At 44.2% G+C, this 22188-nt stretch overlaps 1 long non-coding RNA gene across 1 annotated transcript; it reads right to left on the bottom strand.

Moving 5' to 3' along the window:
• Positions 1–837: 837 nt before the first annotated feature.
• Positions 838–6621, bottom strand: LOC137323486 (uncharacterized). The gene is made up of 2 exons (XR_010963376.1): positions 3879–6621; positions 838–3808 (listed from the first exon to the last, which is right to left on the bottom strand). It is a non-coding gene; the product is annotated as an uncharacterized lncRNA (long non-coding RNA).
• Positions 6622–22188: the final 15567 nt, after the last annotated feature.

Here is a 22188-nt window from a genome sequence, read left to right on the forward strand (position 1 = left end):
GGATTCTATACAATAAGAGTGGATGGGAAGGTATTTGGTCTATTGAGATTCTATATAATGGGAGCAAATGGGAAGATATTTGGTCCCTTGGGGTTCCATACAATAGGAGTAATTGGGAATGGGTTTGGTCCTTTGAGATTCTATACAATAGTTGTGAATGGGAATATATTTGGTCTATTGAGATTCTACACAATGCAAGTGAATGGGATGGGGCCTGGTCTATTGGGATTCTATACAATGGGAGTAAACGGGAAGATATCTGGTCTATTGAGTTTCTATACAATGGGAGTGAATAGGAAGATATTTGGTCTATTGAGGTTCTATATAATGGGGAGTGAATGGGAAGGTGTTTGGTCTATTGAGATTCTATACAATGGGAGTGAAAATGAGGATATTGATCAATTGGTATTGTATACAATGGGAGTGGAATGAGAATTGTTTGCTCTATTGAGTTTCTATACAAAGGGAGTGAATGGGAAGGGGTCTGGTCGCTTGAGGTTCTGCAATAGGAGTGAATGGGAAGATATTTGGTCTATTGGGATTGTATACAATGGCAGTGAATGGGAAGATATTTGGTCTATTGGGATTGTATACAATGTGAGTGAATGGGAAGATGTTTGGTCTATTGATATTCTATATAATGAAAGTGAATGGGAATTGTTTGGTCCATTGGGAGTCTATACAATGGGAATGGATGGGAAGGAGTTTGTTCTATTGAGATCCTATACAATAGGAGTGAATGGGAAGATATTTGGTCCATTGGGATTGTATACACTGGGAGCGATTGGGAAGGGGGTTGGTAGTGTTGTGGGAAAAAATCACCACTCGGAGTCAGACTTAAAGATTCAACATGCAGTTTATTGGACAAAGCTTTGGGAGAAGGACTGGACACTCCGTAGTGAACGCAGATACCTTCTCAACTTTAAAATGGTTGTCATGCTTTTTTATACCTTTGAAATACAGATTTCAGTAGCTTTTACATCATAAATCTTGATTACACACATTAACCAATTAAGTCCGCATAGCAACAACAGACTGCTTACGCATTAACCAATTAAGTCCGAACAACTATTATCACCTTAAGACAGCATGCCTTTGTTTTATGCAGTCTGGTTCTATAGTTTTTATCAGTTCGTTATGAAATGTCCATTGTATTCTCAGACTGCAAGCCAGTTCTGGAATGTACAAACTCAACACTTTTAACTGTCTTTCCCACAGTCACAGAATCCATTTTATTTAATAGTGTCCCTTTGTTAATAGAATCCATTTTGTTTAATAGTGTCCATTTTATTAGTAGTCAAGCGTTATATTTAAGCCTTTAATTAAGGTTAGTCTAATCTACACAAAGCACATTTCAATGTGGTTTTAGGGTAAATACCACTGTCATGTACCCATAAGTCACTTCATTGTTGCCTTTAATTCAACAGTCCAAAATCCACGCTAACAGATCCCCCTGTTGGTCATGATTATGGCTTAATAATCATAGAGACCAATACTAACAAAGTCCATGCAACATTGGTCCGGCACTTAATACACAGCCTTTCGGGTATTTAACTTCCATGATGTTCTGTGCGTATGCCTAACCCGTAACTCTCAGGTTACATGTTACAGATTTTGGGTGCAAAGTGTCCTATCTTTATGCTATTCGGCTGTTGAGGCGGCACATACGCATTTCTGTTGTAAATTATCCCACCCTGTGCTTCTGGGCTGTGTCCACCAGTATGTGGACATACAGTGACAGCATGTCTAGTAACACATACCTTTAATTTTGTTCCAGCCAAATTCCCTTTAAATATTTTTTTTTTCAGCATATGGTAACATATTGTGATGCGATATGTGCATTCCGTCCTTCATTACTCCAATATTCTTGTTACACCTCTCGTCCCTGGGTTTCGGGTGCCATCACCAGTATTACTAGTACCAACCCTAGGAGCCCTCCTCCGTCAGGTTTACACTCCACTTGAGTGGGGTACACCCGCACCATTGCCCTGAATTGGCAAGGGGTGATATTCTTGTTTGGTAACAGCCGGTTGGAGGTACCACCTCCATCATGCCCACAGGTCAGGCTCACCCTCAGTTTGTTGATTCGTTATTCATAAGGGTACTTCCCCTGCCTGTATCTGGGCTCGGTTCTCTCGTGTCTGTTCCACAATCCAGTTACCATATGTACTGCAGATGTCATTAGCAGCCGCCTGCTAAGATACATTATATTCCTCTTTTATTAATTTATTGGGTTTCGGGCATGTGTTTCTAGCACTGTAGCTATCCTGTGCAAATGTATGATCAGTATTTGATCTTTAGAGAATTCCTTATCTGTATTTTCATTTATTTTTAAATATATCTTTAATGCGAGGCCCTATCTCTGACCTTTTGATCTAATGTTGCCAAACTAATGTTACTGTCCGATACAATATTTACAGTCAGCTCCAATATCCCAAAATTTATTTATTTTACGTAATTTCTTCTTGAACCGCTTTTATTTCCCAAAATATCCCATTATATTGTGCCCGAGTCCCTTCTATCATTTCACAATTATCCCAACTTGAGAGCAGTATTGTTCGACTGACAGGATTTGTCAAAGTAAAATTTTTTTTTTTTTCGAAAAGAATTCTTGATACACAGCAATCAATAGGAACCATTTAGACTGGACTTCTTTTATTTTAAAATATAATTTGATTATCCCCTTAAATTACCAGTAAATTTTTCTCCCTCGAGTGCTTGAATAGCAACTCATATAAATTTTTCTTATTAGTTCCAATTTCAGAAACAAATTATGTCCAGGCTTTGTGGTTTTATAGTAGAGATGAAGTGCTCATAATTAATTTTGGATGTAACTCCCATATCTCCCCACCTCGAGCACTCTGTCTCAGAAGACAATAAATGGGTTAAAACAAAACAAATCAAAATGTTTTCAAAGGAAGAGGATCAGGTTGATATCACCACGCTGTGACATTTGGTATCTGCTGATGTCTGCAGCTAAAATCTTAAATCTTTAACATCACTGGATCGTTTCATGCACCAAATTTGTCCAGCAAATGTTGCATCGTAACTTTGTAATTACTCTTGGTAATCAGGGTCACCTGTTTTAAAAGAAACACAGAAAATCCATTGCGGCTCTTCTTGAGAGCCCAAGGGGTTAATTTGTCAAATCATCTTTTATTATTTATTTTGTCCAAAGGAATAATCCCTTTACCCGAAACCAAATCAAAAAACAAAACAGGAGAGAGGAATTGCCTAGTCTTTTTCTCTTTCTCTCTCTCTCTCTGGAGCACGCAGCCTGTCTGAAATAAACACTGTCTCTTCCACATACAGATGTACGTGGGACTGCGGACTGGAATTTCCAACTCCAAGTCCTAATCTCCGTGTTTTCAAGATGTCCAAATCTATCTCTTTTACGATTATCCACCTCCATTCCATGTCTCGCTTTGTTTTAAGACTTGAGTTAGGAGGTGTTAATATAATTGTTGAATTTTCTTAGCATTCTCAACGCGAGTTATATAATTTGTCAGGGAAAGTCTCCCCTCGTTGGTCAGATTTATATTGTATCTATTATTCGTGAATAGCCCCCGAACTTGTCGAACTTCGTTATCATACTGTGGTGGGGTAAAACTGATAGGCGTTTCGTACCCTGTGTCAGTACATAGCTCAAGTAATGGACTTCCAATTGTTTAACATATGCTTTCTTTTGATACGATTTGTTTTACATTTCTTTCTTATCAATTTTTTTCACTGTAGCATTGTCTGGGTGCCTTTGGCATTTCCGAGTAATTGGGTCAACTTTAATAATATAACCTATATCAATTGTTACCTCATGTTCATCTGTGTAATGGTTAGCCTCAGACAGTTCTCAACCGACTGGGTCATTTCTATCTTGTTACCTCATGTTCATCTGTGTAATGGTTAGCCTCAGACAGTTCTCAACTGACTGGGTCATTTCTATCTGTTTGAACTGCTCTTGGCATCTTTAGTCTGGCTTCTTGGGATGGAAGGGGTTAACATTAACTTGCTCTTGTGGTCGGAGTAATTTGATACTACTCCCTCTGAGATTAAGTTTGCACAATCAAAATTTCTCTTCACACAGTTTTGACTGATTTTTTTTTCACTTCTCACATTTGTGGATTGCTTTCACTTTATCTTTTTACACTATTTTTGAGATTTATATTAATCATAGTGTTTAATCAATCACAATAGCACAAAATGCTTCGAAGATCAGTTTAATTTATAACTAGAGATTGTAACTTTCCGAGTAATTCTTTAAATCTGCACTTTATCTCTTTTTTACAATTAAAACCTAATTTTGTCTTGGTGAATTGGAAACCTTGGGAAGGTTAAACTTTTCTAAGCATACGTCAACGTAATTTTCACAAATTCTTTTTAAAAAAAATTCATACTGGGAAACAACATCTTCCATCGTACATTTTAGTTTATAGTTAGTCTTCGTAAGTTTTATAATTTGCTCGTCATACTATAGCTTTCCAATTCATTTTTTTTTACATACTTTTCGTGGGTATGATTATAACCAACTCTCTGAGCTGTTCCAGCTTTCCAACGTTTCCTATCACGGTGATACCAGATAGCTTTTTTTTTATCTGTCCCGTTATTTTTTTTTTAACCTTTTTTTTAACCACAGCCAATCACAAGATAAAATTCAAAATGCCAATTTTTAGAAGATCCCATGTCTGGAATTTGACATGCTCACATTTTATAAGAATCAGAATTTAATCGGTCACTTAACCTCAATAACTCCAATTTTAATTCAGCAATCTCAGAATTAAACACAAGACAAAACAAATACATAAACACGTAAGACGCAGTAAGAAGGGGCGTGGCCCACAACACCGAAAAAAAAACACTCACAATCAGGACAGGCTTTTTAAAGAGACAGTACACCCTTTCTTTTCCGGGTCTCTGTCTTTTAAACATTTTAATTGATTCTTTTTTTCTAATTCCCTTATCCTAGTTTCTAATTCCCTAATTTTATCCTTATCTTCGCTCCACTTTCTAGTGGAGGTGCCTACTTGTCCTATTAGTCCAGGTAGTTGGTGGACTAGTAATACTCCTGCCTTTTTTGTTTTATCCTTCTTTTCCCCGTCTATCCACTTTCTCTGTTCTAAGGTCTGAGAAATATCCCAGCCATCCTTTTGCATCTGTTTAATTAATGAGTGTCTGTCTGTCATATACTTCTCGATGAGGGAACCTGCAGGTCCCCATCTAGGTTGTTCACTTGTCATCTTTACTATCGTGCTCTGTTCTCGCTATATCCTTCGGGTCACGGTCTAACCACCGGGTTTTCTTTTCACTCGAACCTTTCGTGTCCCGGTCTAACCACCGGATTTTCTTTTCTGATATATCAGCCTCTCGCTATATCTTTCCTTCGGGTCCCGGCTTTTTCGCCGGATTTTCTTTTCTTTCAGCTATCGGGTCCTGGCCCCGGGACTTGCCGGTACTTAATCACCGATCACTGTCGGTATGTGCTGGTGTACAGCCAGCCTTATCACCGGTCACTGCCGGTCACGCCAGATTTGCTTTTCCCTCCCAAACTTTCTAAACTTTCTTAACTCCCAGCCCGAACTCCACTCCAGATTTTACTTTCAGTTGCAACTATATACTCACGGTCACAATTATCAGTTTGATAATGTGTTTCCTCCCATGGGGTTCAGTTCTCGGTTGTATGATCAGACAATACACATCGTAAATCAACTTATGCTTTAACTTATGCTCTAATCTCTGCGTTTGTTCGCCACTACAGAGTTTGGTACCGGATGGTTCTGGTTACTCGTGCTTCACAATTAGTCGATCAGCACAAGCAACCAGCTCTTAGTTATACCCAACAGTCCCATAAATTCTCTTAACTTACCCCCCCCGTGTTAACTGCACTGTTGGCTTAGTCTGACTCCCACAGTTCAATGATCTCTACTCCAGTTCGCTGATCGAGGCCAACCGATCAGCTCACCAGTAGCGAGATCCTGCCGACTACGCCATTTGTTGTGGGAAAAAATCACCACTCGGAGTCAGACTTAAAGATTCAACATGCAGTTTATTGGACAAAGCTTTGGGAGAAGGACTGGACACTCCGTAGTGAACGCAGATACCTTCTCAACTTTAAAATGGTTGTCATGCTTTTTTATACCTTTGAAATACAGATTTCAGTAGCTTTTACATCATAAATCTTGATTACACACATTAACCAATTAAGTCCGCATAGCAACAACAGACTGCTTACGCATTAACCAATTAAGTCCGAACAACTATTATCACCTTAAGACAGCATGCCTTTGTTTTATGCAGTCTGGTTCTATAGTTTTTATCAGTTCGTTATGAAATGTCCATTGTATTCTCAGACTGCAAGCCAGTTCTGGAATGTACAAACTCAACACTTTTAACTGTCTTTCCCACAGTCACAGAATCCATTTTATTTAATAGTGTCCCTTTGTTAATAGAATCCATTTTGTTTAATAGTGTCCATTTTATTAGTAGTCAAGCGTTATATTTAAGCCTTTAATTAAGGTTAGTCTAATCTACACAAAGCGCATTTCAATGTGGTTTTAGGGTAAATACCACTGTCATGTACCCATAAGTCACTTCATTGTTGCCTTTAATTCAACAGTCCAAAATCCACGCTAACAGTAGTTTCAGATTCTATACAATAGGAGTGACTGGGAAGACCAAGACTATACAATGGAAATGAATGGGAATTGTTTGGTCTATTGGGACTCTATACAATGGGTCTGAATGGGAAGGAGTTTGGTCCTTTGGGTTCCTATACATTGGGAGTTAATGGGAATGGGTTTTGCCCATTGCTATTCTATGCAATGAGACTGAATGGGAAGAAATTTGGTCTATCGTGATTCTATAAAATGGGAGTGAATGGGAAGATATTTGATCTATTGGGATTGCATACAGTGGGAGTGAATGGGAAAGTATTTGGTCTATTGGAATTCTATACAATGGGAGTGAATGGGAAAATGTTTTGTCCATTGGGAGTCTATACAATGGGACTGAACAGGAAGAGGTTTCGTCTTTGGGTAGGAGTGAATGGGAAGATATTTGGTCTCTTGGGGTTCTATTCAATGGGAATGATTGTGAAGGGGTTTGGTCTAATGAGATTGTATACATTAGGAGTTAAATAGGAAGATATTTGGTCTATTGGGATTCTATACAATGGGAGTGAATGGGAAGACATTTGGTCACTGAGACTATATAATGGGACTGAATGGGAATTGTTTGGTCATTGAGATTCTATACAATGGGAGTGTATGGGAAGATACTTGATCTATTGAGATCCTACACAATGGGAGTGAATGGGATGGGGCCTGGTCCATTGGGATTCTATACAATGGGAGTAAATGGGAAGAGATCTGATCTATTGGGATTCTATACAATGGGAGTGAATAGGAAGGTATTTGGTGTACTTCGATTCTATACAAGAGGAGTTAATGGGAATATATTTGGACAATTAGGATTCTATACAATGAAAGTGAATGGGAATATATTTGGTCTATTGGGATCCTATACACTGGGAGTGAATGGCAAGATATCTGGTCTATTGGGATTCTATACAATGGGAGTGAATAGGAAGGTATTTGATCTATTGTGATTCTGTAAAACATGAATGAATGGGACGACATTTGGTGCCTTCTATACAATGGGAGTGAATGGGAATTGTTTGTTCTATTGAGAATCTGCAATATATACAAGATATTTGGTCTATTGAGATTCTATACAATGGGAGTGTATGGGAAGACACTTGATCGATTAAGATCCTACACAATGGGAGTGAATGGGATGGGGCCTGGTCCATTGGGATTCTATACAATGGGAGTGAATGGGAAGATCTTTGGTCTATTGTGATTCTATACGATGGGAGTGAATGAAATGGGACCTGTTCTATTGGGATTCTATACAAAGGGAGTGAATAGGAAGCTATTTAGTCCATTGGGATTCTATATAATGGGAGCAAATGGGACAATATTTGGTCCCTTGAGGATTTATACAATGGGAGTGGTTTGGTGCTTTGAGATTCTATACAATAGGAGTGAATGTGAAGATATTTGGTCATTGAGACTATACAATGGGATTGAATGGGAATTGTTTGGTCCAATGAGATTCTGTACAATGGGAATGTATGGGAAGATATGTGGTCTGTTGGGGTTCTATACAACGAGAGTGAATGGGAAGGTATTTGGTCCATTGGGATTCTATATAATGGGAGCCAATGGAAAGATATTTAGTCTGTTGGGATTCAATATAATAGGAGTGAAGGGGAATAGTTTGGTCTATTGGGATTCTATACAATGCGAGTAAATGGGAATCATTTGGTCCATTGGGAGTCTATACAATGGGAGTGAATTGGACAAGATTTGGTCCATTGAGATTCTACACAATTGGAGTGAATGGGAAGATATTTGGTCCCTTGGGTTCTATACAGTAGGAGTGATTGGGAATGGGTTTAGTCCTTTGAGATTCAGTAGGTGTGAATGGGAATATATTTGGTCTGTTGGGATTCTACACAATGGGAGTAAATGGGAAGGAGTCTGGTCTCTTGACGTTCTGCAATAGGAGTGAATGGAAAGATATTTGGTCTTCGGGATTGTATACAATGGAAGTGAATGGGAAGATGTCTGGTCTATTGGGATTCTATACAATGGGAGTGAATGGGAAGATATTTGGTCCATTGGGTTGTATATAATGGGGAGCAAATGGGAAGGTATTTGGTTTATTGAGATTCTATACAATGGGAGTGAAAATTAGGATATTTGGTCTATTGGGATTGTATACAAAGGGAGTGAATGGGAATTGTTTGCTCTATTGAGTTTCTACACAATGGAAATGAAAGGGAAAGGGTCTGGTCTCTTGAGGTTCTGCAATAGGGGTGAATGGGAAGATATTTGGTCTATTGGGATTGTATACAATGGGAGTGAATGGGAAGATGTTTGGTGTATTGATATTCTATATAATGAAAGTGAATGGGAATTGTTTGGTCCATTGGGAGTCTATACAATGGGAATGAATGGGAAGGAATTTGTTCTATTGAGATCCTATGCAATAGGAATGAATGGGAAGATATTTGGTCCATTGGGATTGTATACACTGGGAGTGATTGGGAAGACATTTGGTCATTGAGACTATATAATGGGAGTGAATGGGAATTGTTTGGTCTATTGGGACTCTACAATGGGTCTGAATGGGAAGGAGTTTGGTCCGTTGGGTTCCTATACATTGGGAGTTAATGGGAATGGGTTTTGCCCATTACTATTCTATACAATGGGACTGAATGGGAAGGAGTTTGGTCCGTTGGGTTCCTATATATTGGGAGTTAATGGGAATGGGTTTTGCCCATTGCTATTCTATACAATGGGACTGAATGGGAAGAAATTTGGTCTATTGTGATTCTATACAATGGGTGTGAATGGGAAGATATTTGATCTATTGGGATTTTATGCAATAGGAGTGAATGGGAAGGAGTTTTACCCATTGGGTTTCTTTACATTGGGAGTGATTGGAAAGGGGTTTGGTCTATTGGGATATGACACAATGAGAGTGAATGGGAAGGGGTTTGGTCTCTATTGAGATTCTATAAAATGGGAGTGAATGGGAAGATAATTGGTCTATTGGGATTCCATACAATAGAAAAAAATGAGAAGGTGTTTGCCCATTAAAATTCTGTATTGATACAGGGAATGAGTTTATCCCTTGTTCACTATTATAACATGGCCTGTGTTCGTGTGTTCTATTTTGAGTGATAGCCTCATAGCTCAGTTTTTCTGGGACTTGTTTCTCAATCTCTCCGCTGGCACATTTGGCAGCAGTCAGCACAGGTTTAAGTGTTTCCTGGTGAATAGAGGATCATACCTCATTGAATCCGACTATTCCACCTTGGGGTGAGGGGAAGGGAAGGTAAAACTGATATTGGTCAATTGGAATTCTGTACTAGAAATCTGCGGGCATGGCCTGAGATTAAAAAGATCAGAGAGTGGCATCTGTCAGGGAAATGAGTGTGAACTGTACAGTTTTCTCACAGAATCATAGAAGGTTATGGTACAGAAGGAGGCCATTCGGCCACTCGTGTCCGTGCTGGCCAAAAAAGAGCTTTCCAGCTTAATCCCACTTTCCAGCCCTTGGTCCATAGCCCTGTAGGTTACAGCACTTCAAGTGCTCATCCAAGTACTTTTTAAATGAGTTGAGGGTTTCTGCCTCTACCACCCTTTCAGGCAGAGAGTTCCAAACCCCCACCACCCTCTGGGTGAAAAAATTTCTCCTCAGCTCCCCTCTAATCCTTCTACCAATTACTTTAAATCTATGCCCCCTGGTCACTGACTCCTCTGCTAAGGGAAATAGGTCCTCCCTATCCACCCTATCTAGCCCTGTCATAATTTTATATACCTCAATTAAATCTCCCCTCAGCCTCCTTTGTTCCAAAGAAAACAACCCCAGCCTATCCAATCTTTTCTCATAGCTAAAATTCTGCAGCTCTGGCAACATCCTCGTAAATCTCCTCTGTACCCTCTCTAGTGCAATCACATCTTTCCTGTAATGTGGTGACCAGAACTGTACACAGTACTCAAGCTGTGTCCTAACCAATGTTTTATACAGTTCCAGCATAACCTCCCTTCTCTTATATTCTATACCTCGGCTAATAAAGGAAACTATCCCATATGCCTTTTTAACCACCTTATCTACCTGTCCTGCTTCCTTCAGGGATCTGTGGACATGCACTCCAAGGTCCCTCACTTCCTCTACACCTCTCAGTATCCTCCCATTTATTGTGTATTCCCTTGCCTTGGTTGCTCTCCCCAAATGCATTACCTCACACTGCTCTGGATTGAATTCCATTTGCCACTTTTCTGCCCACCCAACCAGTCCATTGATATCTTCCTGCTGTCCACAGCTTTCCAGCTCACTATCAACCACATGACCAATTTTTGTATCATCTGTAAACTTCTTGATCAAGCCCCCGACATTCAAGTCCAAATCATTAATATACACCACAAAAAGCAAGGGACTGAGTACTGAGCCTTGTGGGACCCCACTGGAAACAGCCTTCCAGTCACAAAAACACCTGTCAACCATTACCCTTTGCTTCCTGTCACTGAGCCAATTTTGGATCCAACTAGCCACTTTCCCTTGGATCCCATGGGCTTTTACTTTATTGACCAGTCTGCCCCTGTGGGACCTTGTCAAAAGCCTTGCTAAAATCCATGTACATACACTACATCAAACGCATTACCCTCATCGACCCTCCTGGTTACCTCCTCAAAAAATTCAATCAAGTTAGTCAGACACAAGCTTCCATTAACAAATCGACGCTGACTGTCCTTGATTAACCCATGCCTGACGATTTATGCTGTCCCTCAGAATCGATTCCAATAATTTGCCCACCACCGAGGTTAGACTGACCGGCCTGTAATTACTCGGTCTATCCTTTTCTCCCTTTTTAAACAATGGTACAACATTAGCAGTCCTCCAATCCTCCGGCACCACGCCTGCAGCCAGGGAGGATTGGAAAATGATGGTCAGAGTCTCCGCTATTTCCTCCCTTGCTTCTCTTAACAGCCTGAGATACATTTCATCCGGGCCTGGCGATTTACCTACTTTCAAAGATGCTAATCCCCTTAATACTTCCTCTCTCACTATGTTTATCCCATCCAATATTTCACACTCCTCCTCCTTAACTACAATCTCTGCATCGTCCCCCTCTTTTGTGAAGACAGATGCAAAGTATTCATTAAGAACCAGACCCACATCTTCCGCCTCCACACACAGGTTACCTTTTTGGTCTCTAATAGGCCCTACTCTTTCCTTAGTTAACCTCTTGCTCTTTATGTATTTATAAAACATTTTTGGGTTTTCCTTAATTTTACTTGCCAGTATTTTTTCACGCCCTCTCTTTGCTTTCCTAATTTCCTTTTTAATTTCACCCCTTGCACTTTCTATACTCCTCTAGGCTTTCTGCAGCATTGAGCTCTCGGTGTCTGACATAAGCTTCCCTTTTTTGCCTTGTCTTTTCTGCTGGAACAAGACTGGATAGAAATAAACAGACCGTGGATGCACGGAACAGGGGTGGGGGGGGGGGGGGCGGAGGCAGGAGGTGTGGGGGAGGGGGTGAGGCGGAGGCAGGAGGTGTGGGGGGAGGGGAGGTGTGGGCCGCAGACGGACGCTCAAGAAAAATATTTTTTTATGGAAGAATGCCGGCCACTGTTTAGAACTGTACTTGCGTCTTGACGGTTTACAGCCTCCTCCGTCGCATGCTTTTACATTGGGGATGGGACCAGATGGGTGGAGATACATTGTTTGGCCGCCAGGGGGGGTCAGTATGGCTCCTACTTGGTGCAGTGGATGATGTCAAAAACTTGGAGAGTTAAAATGGAGCCTGTGCTCACGGAGCGCACTGTAGGACGGTGAAGAGGCAGTGCGTGCTTCGCGTGATCAAATCGGCTGCTCTTGTGCCGCAAACGGCTTTGGGAACTTGTCAGACGGAGCCACGCGGAGGAAAACGTCCCTCGGTGCTGATTGCTCCCTCACAGTGATGGTCTGCTCTCGCCCCAGCGATGTCACACAAACTGAGGCACAGTGATGAGGGGTTTGGTCACGAAAAAAGAAAGAACTTGCATTTATATAGCGCCTTCCCCAACCTCAGGACGTCCCAACCGCTTTCACAGCCAGTGAAGTACTTTTCGAAGTGTAGTCGCTGTTGTAAGGTAGGAACCACGGCAGACGATTTGCGCACAGCAAGATCCCACAAACAGTAACGCGATAATCTTGTTTTTTTTTAGTGATGTTGGTTGAGGCATAAATATTGGTCCAGGAAACAGGGGAGAACTCCCCTTGCTGTTCTTCGAAATAATGGCCCTGGGACCTTTTACATCCACCCGAGAGGGCAGACGGGGCCTCGGCTTAACATCTCATCCGAAAAAGACGGCACCTCTGACAGTGCAGCACTCCCTCAGTCCTGGCTCTGGGAGTGTACGTCCTGGATTTGGTGCTCAAGTCTCTGGAGTAGGACTTACACCCACAACCTTCTGACTCAGAGGCGAGAGTGCTGCCCACTGAACCACCAGCTAACACTGCCTTGAGTGAGGATTAAGTTTAATTAATTAATATTTTTCTATTAAATACAGAAGTATAGTGCCATGCAGTTAAAAGGGAGGTCCCGGGACAGGCACCCTGTGGCTTGTGGGTTGCCCGGTTTCCGTTACAGACCAAGGTGCAGCTTCTGTATCGGTGCCATCTGATGCCAATAACCCACAACTGCAGTACAGACAGGTAGGAGGCAGGCCCACGCTGCTGACTCGCAAAGATAGAGCAGCGGTCACTCTCACTGGACGCCAGCGGAGAACTGGAAGGTCCGTATCGGTCACCCACCCTCGATTTTCATTTTCCATTGACTTCAACAGAACAGATAATCGAGTCGGGGCGTGTACAATGGGCGTCTGAATTCACAACCGCCAGCTCTCTGCCCGCGTCCAGGGTGAAGGTGAACCCCTGTAAACTCATTGAGGGGGGTGAGAACATAATCCCGCCCCCCCCCGCCAGGACAAAATTCAAAACACCTCCCCGCCTCCCCGGACTGAATTACTGCCTTAAACTCACAAAGAGATGTCTACTCTATAAGATCGACCAGACAGCATCAATTCCCAATGCCCTCCGCCCCCCCACCCCCGCCCCCCCCCCACAAACCCAGCCCCCGCTTCTTTGACTCGGGGCCTTTGACGATATTCAGTCTGTTTTAAATGAAATGGAGCAGTGTCCCTCAGATAAACGTGCCACCAGTTGGCGCCGAGAGCTGGTTAGAGTTACCGATTTGGGTACACTTGGCACATGTTGCATGATTTGGTGCCCGAGCGTTGATATTTTGGGTAAAAATTACTCGGGGTGCGGTGGGGCGGGGGGGGCCGCGGGGTGGGGGTGGGGATGGGTGGGGAGGGGTGGATGAAAACGAGGGCTAAAAATAACACAACAATCGCGCATTCGCCACGACCGGACAAACCGAAACCCGGCCGGACATTGGATGAAATCCTGAGATCTTTGCCGGTGTTTTTTTTTTGGTGGATCTCATTTCCCAATTCCCTCCATTTTTGTTGCCCGCCCCCCCCAAGCTTCCATTAAAAAATTGGCAAACCAGGGATTTCTATTCCCTAAAATCAGGGGGCCACTCTGATACAGGGGCAGGGAGAGGAGGGGAACGCAACAAGTGAAATTCCGTTTTTATGACCTGGGATTCCCGGGATTTTTATTTTTTTACCATCCGGCGGTCTCCTGCTGCGATTCCGGACCATTCATTTATTTATTTTTTTGTAACCTATTAAAAGCCGGCAGCCTTGCAATCACTTGCCCTCTTGACAGGACACCCCCCACTGAACCTTTGTAAAATCCTCCAGTTCAATGTTTCTAACCCTGCACTTTCCACTGTGTACAGTAACAGATTTTATATATTCCCGCTCCCCCCTCACTGCTGCTCATCTGACGGGTGTTGGGTATTTGTGTATATGAGCGTACATTTATAAATTATTTTATTGAGAATAGATGTGACAATAATAATTTTAAAAAATTAAAAGAATTGAAATGATTGGTGAGAAGACCCTGGCATTTGAACTGTGAATACGGAGCTGAGTGAAAGTTAATTTTTTTTTCTGTGTCAATGATTTTTCTGATTTCTTTCCTTCTGTATGTGTGAAGCTGTGCCCTCCAGAACCAGCTGTGTGTTTTATATTCTAACCACGAGAAGTGTTCCTTTTCCCGACACAGATCTGACGCAGTCAGCTGTTCAATAAAATTTGGTGTGTTACAATCACTTACACCCTGGTGTCTCCTTCTGGTCATTGGTGTGAGTAGCTCAAGGTGAATGAGGGAACAATGAGAACATTAAGATCAGGACCAGGCCATTCAATCAGATCACGGCCCATCTGCATCTCAATTCCTTGGCTCCATATCCCCTTGAGGGTGGCAAATGTAACCCCACTATTTAAAAAAGGAGGGAGAGAAAAAAAACAGGGAATTACATGACCAGTTAGTCTAACATCAGTAGTGGGGAAAATGCTAGAGTCTGTTATAAAAGATGTGATAACAGAACACTTGGAGGGCATTAACGGGATTGGACAAAGTCAGCATGGGTTCATGAAAGGGAAATCATGCTTAACAAATCTACTGGAGTTTTTTGAGGATGTAACTAGTAGAATAGATAGGGGAGAACCAGTGGATGTGGTGTACTTGGATTTTCAGAAGGCCCCACACAAGAGGTTAGTGTGCAAAATTAAAGCACATGGGATTGGGGGGACTATACTGGCATGGATTGAGAACTGGTTGACAGACAGGAAACAGAGAGTAGGAATAAACGGGTCTTTTTCCAGGTGGCAGGCAGTGACAAGTGGGGTACAGCAGGGATCAGTGCTTGGGCCCCAGCTATTCACAATATATATCAATGATTTGGATGAGGGAACTGAATGTAACAATTCCAAGTTATCAGACGACACAAAGCTGGGGTGGAATGTGAGCTGTGAGGAGGATGCAAAGAGGCTCCAATGTGATTTAGACAAGTTGGGTGAGTGGGCAAGAACATGGCAGATGCAGTATAATGTGGATAAATGTGAGGTTATCCACTTTGGTTGTAAAAACAGAAAGGCAGATTATTATCTGAATGGTGATAGATTGGGAAAAGGGGAGGTGCAACGAGACCTGGGTGTCCCTGTACACCAGTCGCTGGAAGCGAGCATTCAGGTGCAGCAAGCAGTTAGGAAGGCGAATGGTATGTTGGCCTTCATTGCAAGAGGATTTGAGTACAGGAGCAGGGATGTCTTACTGCAGTTGTACAGGGCCTTGGTGAGACCACATCTGGAGTATTGTGTGCAGTTTTGGTCTCCTTATCTGAGGAAGGATGTCCTTGCCATGGAGGGAGTGCAACGAAGGTTTACCAGACTGATTCTTGGGATGGCAGGACTGACGTATGAGGAGAGATTGGGTCGACTAGGCCTATATTCACTAGAGTTTAGAAGAATGAGAGGTGATCTCATCGAAACATAAAATTCTAACAGGACGAGACAGACTAGATGCAGGGAGGATGTTCCCGATGGCTGGGGAGTCCAGAACCAGGGGTCTCAGGATACGGAATTTGCCATTTAGAACCGAGATGAGGAGAAATTTCTTCACTCAGAGGGTGGTGAACCTGTGGAATTCTCTCCCACAGAAGGCAGTGGAGGCCAAGTCATTAGATGTATTCCAGAAGGAGATAGATATATTTCTTAATGCTGAAGGGATCAAGGGATATGGGGAAAAAGCGGGAACAGGGTACTGAATTAGAAGATCAGCCATGATCATTTTGAATGGCGGAGCAGGCCCGAAGGGCCGAATGGCCTACTCTTGCTCCTATTTTCTATGTTTCTATGATACCCTTACCCAACAAAAATCTATCGATCTCAGTCTTGAAAGCTCCAATTGACCCCCAGCATCTACAGTCTTTTTGGGGGAGAGAGTTCCAGATTTCCACTCCCCTTTGTGCGAAGAAAGTGCTTCCTGATTTCGCTCCTGAACGGCCTGGCTCTAATTTTAAGGTTATGCCCCCTTGTTCTTGATTCCCCCACAAGAGGAAATAGTTTCTCCGTATCTATCCTATTAAATCCTTTTAACATTTTAGGTACCTTGATCACATCACCCCTTGCTCTTCTATACTCGAGGAAATACAAGCCAAGTTCATGCAACCTGTCCTCATAATTTAGCCCTCTAAGCTTGTGCTCCAGAACTAGCCGCGCCTCTAGCCAAGCTGTTCCAGTACAGCTACAACACTGGCATCTACCCGACAATGTGGAAAATTGCCCAGGTATGTCCTGTCCTCAAAAAGCAGGACAAATCCAATCCGGCCAATTACCGCCCCATCAGTCTACTCGCAATCATCAGCAAAGTGATGGAAGGTATCGTCGACAGTGTTATCAAGCGGCACTTACTCACCAATAACCGGCTCACCGATGCTCAGTTTGGGTTCCGCCAGGACCACTCGGCTCCAGACCTCATTACAGCCTTGGTCCAAACATGGACAAAAGAACTGAATTCCAGAGGTGAGGTGAGAGTGACTGCCCTTGACATCAAGGCAGCATTTGAGCCCTAGTAAAATTGAAGTCAATGGGAATCAGGGGGAAAACCCTCCAGTGGCTGGAGTCATACCTAGCACAAAGGAAGATGGTAGTGGTTGTTGGAGGCCAATCATCTCAGCCCCAGGGCATTGCTGCAGGAGTTCCTTAGGGCAGTGTCCTAGGCCCAACCATCTTCAGCTGCTTTATCAATGACCTTCCCTCCATCATAAGGTCAGAAATGGGGATGTTCACTGATGATTGCAGTGTTCAGTTCCATTCGCAACCCCTCAAATAATGAAGCAGTCCGAGCCTGCATGCAGCAAGACCTGGACAACATCCAGGCTTGGGCTGATAAGTGGCAAGTAACATTCGCACCAGACAAGTGCCAGGCAATGACCATCACCAACAAGAGAGAGTCTAACCACCTCCCCTTAACATTTAACCGCATTACCATCGCCGAATCCCCCACCATCAACAGCCTGGGGGTCACCATTGACCAGAAACTAAACTGGACCAGCCATATAAATACTGTGGCTACAAGAGCAGGTCAGAGGCTGGGTATTCTGTGGCGAGTGACTCACCTCCTGACTCCCCAAAGCCTTTCCACCATCTACAAGGCACAAGTCAGGAGTGTGATGGAATACTCTCCACTTGCCTGGATGAGTGCAGCTCCAACAACACTCAAGAGGCTCGACACCATCCAGGACAAAGCAGCCCGCTTGATTGGCACCCCATCCACCACCCTAAATATTCACTCCCTTCACCACCGGCGCACTGTGGCTGCAGTGTCCACCATCCACAGGATGGACTGCAGCAACTCGCCAAGGCTTCTACGACAGCACCTCCCAAACGCACGACCTCTACCACCTAGAAGGACAAGGGCAGCAGACACATGGGAACAACACCACCTGCACGTTCCCCTCCAAGTCACACACCATCCCGACTTGGAAATATATCGCCGTTCCTTCATCGTCGCTGGGTCAAAATCCTGGAATTCCCTTCCTAACAGCACTGTGGGAGAACCTTCACCACACGGACTGCAGCGGTTCAAGAAGGCGGCTCATCACCACCTTCTCAATGGCAATTAGGGATGGGCAATAAATGCCGGCCTCGCCAGCGATGCCCACATCCCATGAACGAATACATTTTAAAAAAGCCCTCTGAGCCCTGGTTGAGATGAACTGTGGGACGGGTGCCATTAGTTTATCATCTGTGGGATGAAAGGTTCAAATCCAAATGGGTTTGTAGTGGTTCAAATTGCCAGGTTTATTGAATTCAGTTTCACAACTTGCCATTGTGGGATTTGAACTCACAAACTCCAAGTTGCTAGTCCAGTATCACAACCACTACAACTCACACAAAGGCTGCGGGAATAGCGGTGGCAAAATGAAAATATTACCCTGGTGCAGCAGGGGCCACACTTTTGATGTTTGATGGGACAGTGTAGAGGGAGCTTTACTCTGTATCTAACCCGTGCTGTACCTGCCCTGGGAGTGTTTGATGGGACAGTGTAGCGGGAGCTTTACTCTGTATCTAACCCGTGCTGTACCTGCCCTGGGAGTGTTTGATGGGACAGTGTAGAGGGAGCTTTACTCTGTATCTAACCTGTGCTGTACCTGCCCTGGGCGTGTTTGATGGGACAGTGTAGCGGGAGCTTTACTCTGTATCTAACCCGTGCTGTACCTGCCCTGGGAGTGTTTGATGGGACAGTGTAGAGGGAGCTTTACTCTGTTCAATTTTGTATCCCTCTTTCAATAGACCCGTAAGGAGACACTGCATTGCCCCAGTGTCATCAACTAAAAAAATCTAACAAAAATGCCCCCTTTTTAGAGAGGAACAAATAATAAACACCCAGATCATACCAAAGAATGGAGCTTACAAAATTAAACAACAATATTATTTTCAGTGTCCTGTACACACTCCAGTCCCTGCGGTGCCCACTGGCCGGCACACACCGCGTGCTCCCTCTCCAGGGCCACCCGGGCACGGACAAAGCCGCGGAAGAGAGGCAGGGAGCCAGAACGACCCCCCCCACCAATGGGCCGTGACCAACCTCGACCTGTGGATGGCCACCCTGGCCAGACCCGAGGAGCAGACGCCCGAGAAGGTCCTTCAAACCTAGTAGTGGGTTCCTGCGAGTATCGACACCCCTCCAGGGACCCACGATGTCCGAACTTCTCAAAGACAATGTCAACCATCCAATGCTGCCGTTATCAAGCAAGAGAAATAACCTGCTCGTAATTGAGCGGCTGCCCAAAAACGTCGGAAGCAGGTTTGTGCAGACACGACTCAGGGTGTTCGATGTGCCCAGACCCATATTGACAAACATTTCATGACTTTGCAAATCCCTACGATCATCTTTCAAACACCTATGTTTGCAGACCCCAACTTATGTCTGGGAACCCTGAGGGTGGCGGTGGGGGGGGGGGGGCGGGGGAGGGTCTGCGAGGGGCAGTGGGCAAATGCAGCAGTCATTTTGTACACAGCAAGATCCCACAAGCAATAATGAGATGAATGTGCAGTTCTATTTTGATTCTGGGCCGATAGACTGGCATTGGGCGTCCACCCAATCACCAAGTACAAGTGCCCCTCCCCTCCCCTCACCCCCCCCACCAGGGGCCGAGCACCACTGATACCAAACAAGTGGCCCAGTCAAACTAAGAGCGGGTGCGTAGCGTAGTAAAACAGGCCATGTCCTACGCTGTTCACCGACCATGGAAGGCTTGGACTGCTAAGTGGCAAGCAACATTCGCGCCAGAGAGGGAGTCCAAAACTAGGGATCACAGGTCTGCATGAGCCTCCTCCCACCCCTCTTCATCTCACCCTATCAGCATATCCTTCTATTCCTTTCTCCCTCATGTGTTTATCCAGCTTCCCCTTAAATGCATCTATGTTATTCGCCTCATCTACTCCTTGTGGGAGTGAGTTCCACATTCTCACCACTCTCTGGGTGAAGAAGTTTCTCCTGAATTCTCTATTGGATTTATGAGTGACTATCTTATATTTCTGACCTCTAGTTCTGGTCTCCCCAACAAGTGGAAACACTTTCTTCACATCTACCCGATCATCTTAAAGACCTCGATCAAGTCACCCCCCCAAAGCCATCTCTTTTTTTGAGAAAAAAGAGCCCCAGCCTGTTCAGTCTTTCCTGAGAGGTATAGTCCCACTCTCCCCTGCTCTTTCCCCATTGCCCTGCTAATTTTTTCTTTTCAAGTATATATCCAATTCCCTATTGAAAGTTACAATTGAATCTGAACGTGGTGTCCACTGATTTTTTTTTTATTCGTTCATGGGATGTGGGCATCGCTGGCGAGGCTGGCATTTATTGCCCATCCCTAATTGCCCTTGAGAAGGTGGTGGTGAGCCGCCTTCTTGAACCGCTGCAGTCCGTGTGGTGAAGGTTCTCCCACAGTGCTGTTAGGAAGGGAATTCCAGGATTTTGACCCAGCGACGATGAAGGAACGGCGATATATTTCCAAGTCAGAATGGTGTGTGACTTAGAGGGGAATGTGCAGGTGGTGTTGTTCCCATGTGCCTGCTGCTCTTGTCCGTCTAGGTGGTAGAGGTCACGGGTTTGGGAGGTGCTGTCGAAGAAGCCTTGGCGAGTTGCTGCAGTCCATCCTGTGGATGGTACAAACTGCAGCCACAGTGCACCGGTGGTGAAGGGAGTGAATGTTTAGGGTGGTGGATGGGGTGCCAATCAATGGGCTGCTTTGTCCTGGATGGTGTTGAGCTTCTTGAGTCTTGTTGGAGCTGCACTCATCCAGGCAAGTGGAGAGTATTCCATCACACTCCTGACTCGTGCTTTGTAGATGGTGGAAAGGCTTTGGGGAGTCAGGAGGTGAGCCACTTGCTGCAGAAAACCCAGCCTCTGACCTGCTCTTGTAGCCACAGTATTTATGTGGCTGGTCCAGTTTAGTTTCTGGGTAATGGTGACCCCCAGGATGTTGATGGTGGGAGATTTGGCAATGGTAATGCCGTTGAATGTCAAGGTGAGGTGGTTAGACTCTCTCTTGTTGGAGATGGTCATTGCCTGGCACTTGTCTGGAGCGAATGTTACTTGCCACTTATCAGCCCAAGCCTGGATGTTGTCCAGGTCTTGCTGCATGCTTCAATATCTGAGGGGTTGCAAATGGAACTGAACACTGTGCAATCATCAGCCAACATCCCCATTTCTGTCTTTATGATGGAGGGAAGGTCATTGATGAAGCAGCTGAAGATGGTTGGGCCGAGGACACTGCCCTGAGGAACTCCTGCAGCAATGTCCTGGGGCTGAGATGATTGGCCTCCAACAACCACTACCATCTTCCTTTGTGCTAACTATGACTCCAGCCACTGGAGAGTTTTCTCCCTGATTCCACTGACTTCAATTTTACTGGGGCTCCTTTGTGCCACACTCAGTCAAATGCTGCCTTGATGTCAAGGGCAGTCACTCTCACCTCACCTCTGGAATTCAGCTCTTTTGTCCATGTTTGGACCAAGGCTGTAATGAGGTCTGGAGTCGAGTGGTCCTGGCAGAACCCAAAATGAGCATCGGTGAGCAGATTATTGGTGAGTAAGTGCCGCTTGATAGCACTGTCAACGACACCTTCCATCACTTTGCTGATGATTGAGAGTAGACTGATGGGGCAATAATTGGCCGGATTGGGTTTGTCCTGCTTTTTGAGGACAGGACATACCTGGGCAATTTTCCACATTGTCGGGTAGATGCCAGTGTTGTAGCTGTACTGGAACAGTTTGGCTAGAGGCGTGGCTAGTTCTGGAGCACAAGTCTTCAGCGCTACAGCCGGGATGTTGTCGGGCCCCATAGCCTTTGTTGTATCCAGTGCACTCAGCCGTTTCTTGATATCACGTGGAGTGAATTGAATTGGCTGAAGACCATATGACCATAAGAGATAAGAGCAGGAGTAGGCCATTCGGCCCCTCGAGCCTGCTCCGCCATTCAATGAGATCATTGGCTGATCTAATTTTTACCTCAACTCCACTTTCCTGCCTTTTCCCCATATCCTTTGACTCCCTTGCTGATCAGAAATTTGTCTAACTCAGCCTTGAATGTATTCAATGACTCAGCCTCCACAGCTTTTTGAGGTAAAGAATTTCCACAACTTTTTGGGGTAAAGATGAAGAC

The sequence above is a fragment of the Heptranchias perlo genome, chromosome 7, assembly GCF_035084215.1.
Source record: "Heptranchias perlo isolate sHepPer1 chromosome 7, sHepPer1.hap1, whole genome shotgun sequence".
Classification (NCBI taxonomy): domain Eukaryota; kingdom Metazoa; phylum Chordata; class Chondrichthyes; order Hexanchiformes; family Hexanchidae; genus Heptranchias; species Heptranchias perlo.